The sequence below is a fragment of the Acanthochromis polyacanthus genome, chromosome 16, assembly GCF_021347895.1.
Source record: "Acanthochromis polyacanthus isolate Apoly-LR-REF ecotype Palm Island chromosome 16, KAUST_Apoly_ChrSc, whole genome shotgun sequence".
Classification (NCBI taxonomy): domain Eukaryota; kingdom Metazoa; phylum Chordata; class Actinopteri; family Pomacentridae; genus Acanthochromis; species Acanthochromis polyacanthus.
Window position 1 is genome coordinate 13,630,502 of NC_067128.1, and position 5,674 is coordinate 13,636,175.

A 5,674-nucleotide genomic window follows, 5' to 3' on the forward strand; every position below is an offset into this window, starting at 1 on the left:
CTGAACCACAGAGCCTCCAGACCTCTGTTGTTGTTGCCTTCTACTCGATGCAGAGCGCACAGAGACTGGAGGAACTTCACATGAGGAAACAACGTGTCTCCCTGCGGACTTTCGTGGAAACTGGAGGAATGCGGCGGCGGTGCAGGCAAAGGGATGGCCGGATCAGGAGGGAGCTGCAGGAGATCAGGAGTCTCTGAGCCACAGTCTGCTTCTGCACTGTATACTTCACTTCCTGGACCAAACAAATCCTGTGAAGCGTCGTCCATTCTGTTGTCATCATCTGGAAGATTTTACATGGAAAAATTAGCTGCAAACAAATCGCATGCAGAGCTTGAGCTGTATTGTTTAGTGCCATTGTTTAGATTATAATGAATAATTATTTCAATTTATTCCAATTATCTATTAATATGGGAATTATTTTTCCCAGTTCCCAAAAGCATTTTCTACATTATTCACACTTTTTTTTATTCTCCCAGTTCAAGTTAACATTCACAGGCTCAATGTCCCCAAATGTAAATATACCCAGATTACTATCAAGTGCATCAAAGAAAACAATCAAATTCTTCCACTTGAGAAGCTGGAACCAACAAAACAATGATATAATATGTACTAAAATTATTGCAGATGAATCAGTATACCGAAAACTGTTATTGAAAGCAAATTCCTATAAAAGAGCCACACAAGGACGAATGTAGAACCCAGATCAAATGAGAATCCTCTGTTATTGACTGACAGAAAGCTAATGCTAACAAAAATGCTAACAAATCAGTTACCTCGCTACACTAAAGAAAAACTGCCATATGACTGGACCATGCAAGTTTTGTAATAATTGGACAGCTACACATTTTGTCTGTTAGTCTCTTGTGCATTTGTTTAACAGTTAAGTCAAGTCACCACTTTTATATATCGCTTTAAAATAGCAGCTGTCATGCCAAGGTGGTTTCTACAAAAGAAATGATTCTTGTTACAAATTAACCCAAGAGGTTCAAATACTGGGAGCACGATGCTAGAGTGTTGTTTGTGGTGTGATTTTACCTGGGGATTGCACATATTCTGGATTAAAGCCTTACAAAAATCCTATAAAATACTACTTTACCTGACTTTTTGTACATATTAAGGCCAAGACTCTTCTGTGTTATTATTTAAGGGGAACAACTAATATAATAGGGTAGCTAAGTCCCAACATAGCCAAACTAATAGAAGTATGAAGGTTAATCCCCTACAGCATGAGTAATTGCAGAGATTAACCTGAAAATTTTGGAGCTAAACTTTTCCACTTACAATAGACTGAAGCTTGTCTTTGTTATGTAGCATCCATTATTGCATTTCAAATTGAATGAAAAGCAAAAGGCTGAGGACAAACTGTCCAAACACTTATGGTCTGGATGGTACCATTCAACACAACTCCAGGCTTTTGGCTCCTTCAAGTCAAAGAGTAAGTGAAGGTCAGAAGTGAACTACATCAGAGATTCAGAAAAGGGCTTTGGGGCTTTATTTATCATAATGATAATCATTATGCCATAAAATCTGACCTATGAGGGAGGTGTTTTTACAAGAATTTTACAATCAACCTTGAAACGTGCCTGCTGTCTCATACACCAGAGTTTATATTTCAGCCTGTGATTTTCCATCCAATTATATTTTCTTTATATAGCAGCAAATCACAACATATGACATCTCAGGGCATTTTGCATAGCAAGCAGGCCCCGTTACGGCCCTGCTCTAAAATTCAAATTATTATTTACGCACAAAATCAAAAGCATCAACGCATTAGGACCACACTTCTTATTTTAGAGGAAAATTGTGCTAAATTATACTTTCATATTTTCACTGCGAGTGATTTTCTCTGCAAGAAGATTGCTGTTGCTATGGTGCCACATATAAAGGACAACACTGAGGCCACATTCAGAGCAGAGCACCAATGTGGCCCATGAAAATGACTGATTCTAATACAAATGTGCTTCTTAAATTCAATTTAAAATGCTTTTCAGAGAAGCAGATGTGAAAGCACACATAAAGAAGGTTTTTAAAGGAGTACCATGATATTTTGTTGCATTTTAAGTTCTAAAAAACAAATCAAAGGGCTTCTAAAATCAAAATTACATGGTTTGCGGCTCATAACTCTGGGAGCAGATGGGCCTTGATTTTCACTTTCATAGCTTATACCCCTAAATGTCTCCCTTCGGCCCTTGAGGTTTTAGATTTAGGAGGACAAATGTTTTCCTTGAAACAAACGCTGTCGTGAAGGCTGCACTATTTACAACTGCATGTGTTTTTATATGCAGCATAGTGTTTTTTCAAAGGGATGTGTGTGCTGGGACACAGGCGTTCAACTCATAAGAAATAAATGAAACATCATTCAAACCTTATGTTACGTTAGTGCTTGACAGGAACCAGCAAGTAACTCAGTTTTATAGAAACAAGGATAGGATTTAAGACGGATAAGTGAGAGCAAAACCACAAAATACTGAAGATACGGAAAGTACAAGTTGTGACCAAGTCCAGTTTAAGGATATTCATCACTTTTTTAAATAAAAGTAATAATAAAAACACAATTTAATACCCTTTTAATGGTCATACTGGCCAAAGTAGGCAAAATATCAATGAAAATCAGTCAGCTTGACACATCCTAGAGCTATTTATGAACATTACATTAAGCTATTGACATTTATTCCAACTGTATATGATAAAAACCTATGTAATCTAATCTTTAACTAATCATCAAACAGTATTTGGGCCACGATAAGCCTTGGATGATGAATGGATGACTGGACAGGTGGATTAACCAATTAGAAGATGCAAGCAAGCGAGTTAAGTATCTTATCCGCAGATACATTTCACCACTTTTTGTTTTTGATTCAATTAAAATCACTGCTCTGTAAAACCTGAAGATAACCTTGTTCAAACAACAGTAAACAACTCCTGTCACCGAGATCTATAAAGGGAAAACTAGCTTCAACACACCTCAATCATTTCTCAGTCCAACTTCTCCAATCAGAGCTGCTAGTGTATGAAAATGAAATGCTATTAAAAATGCATCTAAAACTGTTAGCAACTTTTCTTACATCCTATGTGCCTCCAAGTGTTTCATTCACATTTTTCTTCTGTTGGCTGTCTTTTATTGAAACAATCCAACTCTCTCTGCCTGTAAACAATATCTAGAGTGCTGTTTTTTGTGCTCCCAGTCCGTTTTGGTTTTCTGACAGACTTGCAATGCAGTAATATTTCATTGGATACAGTAAATCACACGACTGTCCCACATATGTGAAGCATTTGTATCAAAATTGTACCCTCCAAAACACTGTTGGACTGCACTTAAGTCTTTTGAAGATGTAAATCTTCAGAGATTATATAACTAAAAGTGAAAATAAATAAAATATTGGTTTAATAATTCCAGAATGCACCTGGTTTAGTGATATGAAGCATAACTTATCATAAATCCATCTGTGTTTTTGATGTTTTTATCATTACAATCCCACATTGCATCAGTCCAGTGCAACAAAAAAAGTCACATTCTTTTTGGCACACTGGCCTGGTCAAAAGGAGGGTCAAGCACATTCAGCTGCAAATAATAAAATCACAAATTTCATTAGATGAATGACAAATAAAAGCCTATGCTATAAAAATAAGAGATCGACCTTTATAAGCAGTGTAAATGCAATCATTAGCAGCTTTTTGTGATAACTGTAACACTGTCCAAGTGTCTAAGCTCCTCCAGAGACTAATGTCAGATTGTTCCCGGCCTTCATACATCCTCCCCTCAGACTAAGGGCATCAGCAAAGACACACTCTGAGTACCTTTATAAACTGTCTGCACATTTTTGACTCAAGCTGACCTCTTAGCGGAAATGACTACTCTGCAGGTCAGAGTATGAATTATATTTAATCTCCAGCTTCTAAGGGTGAAACACTTCTCCTCAACAGCTCTGACTGGTGGGAACATATTCACAGGTGCTCTCTCATTATAAGTTTAATATCATACTTATTTTTAGGAACATGAAGGAAGGCCTACCTCCTGCCTCCGTGTTGCTCTTTGCGTTTGACGTCACCTTGGTGATGAGCATCTCCTGTCGCAGCCTCAGCACCTCCTGCTGCAGCCCCTGGGCTTTTTTCTTCCAGCTTTCATCCTGGCTCTTCAGCTTGCAGGCCAAAGCCTCAGCGTACGCTCGGCCACTCATACCCGCGGGCTTGTTTTTTATTATAGCCACTGCCAGGGCGACTTTGGCTTTCATGAGAAACCACTCCACTTGACTCGCTCCTAAAGCACAGGGAGGGGAGGAGGATTTTTAATAAGCACACACCAAAGTAATATTTGATTGTTTCATATATATATATATATATATATATATATAATGCAGGCAGGTGCATTCTGGTTAACTCCAGTGGAGGAGCACAATTAACACAAAAACATTCTTTGTTTCATTTTTTATTTTCAGCTGATGACAGTGTGTCACATATACATTAATGTGTTTATTATCCACAGTATACAGCCTCATTCATCATTTAAAGCAAGAAATGCAAGTTTACTGAAAGGGTAAACCCCAAGACAATGTTTTGTTTTATGAGTATGTGTGAGACAGAAAAAAAAGTACTAACCATTATCATAATCTGTGTATGTTTGACTGGATGTGGGCTGCCATTCTTATCAAATTTAGCTGAACATTGAAACATACATAACATACCATATTTTATTTACAAAACAATCTATTTGTACTTCAGGAAATTGCAGCAACTTTTTTTAAGAATCTGTTGACAAACTAAATGGTTGTATTTATATAGCGCTTTTATCCAAAGCACTTTACATCACATTTACCCATTCACACACTGATGGCGGGAGCTGCCATGCAAGGCAGCTAACCACGACCCACCAGGAGCAATTAGGGGTTCGGTGTCTTGCTCAGGCACACCTCGACAGGCCGGAGGATCAAACCACAACCCTCCGGTTGTGAGACGGCCACGCTACCCACTGAGCTATGCCGCCAGAAAATAATCAGCAGAATGACTAATTATGATAATCAATAGTTACAATCCCACTAATGAAGCACTTGTTATCTATTCAAAACATTTTAGCAGTTTGCAGTAAAAGTTCATGAAAAACCTTCACTATTATTTCAGTGCTTTCTATAAAATCTTTCCATAAAAGTGACCTGTTTCCAAAGCAAACTGCCCTTGGTTTTACAAAAGAAAACTATTTAATTACTTTAAATTAAAAATCAAAAACCAAGTCTTAGGGCTTCAAATGCTTCCTAGCTTGTATCTAAAATCTAAACACTGCACTTAACATTTATTTTCATCATAGATTAAGCTGTTGAGTGTTTTCACAGTTAATCATTTGGTTGTTAAACTGTAAATCCCAGTTTTCCACAGCTAACGCGAACAAATTCCAACAGCTTGTTTTGTGCAACCGAAGAACATTCAAAGTTATATTATACTATCAAAGAGTACAAATAGATAGAACAATAATATAAAACCAGCATTTAAATGGTTTTCTTATATGATTTAAAGTAAGTTTTCTTTAAAAGTAATTTCTATCATATGCTTAAAAATGGGGTAATTTTGCCAATTGTGCTCAAAAAGATTTTGAGATGTTCATCTGGTAACAAATTCTCAACCAGCGATTTAACCCACATAATAGTCAAGTGCGACTTTAGAGGAGAACGATCAGACAGTGTGA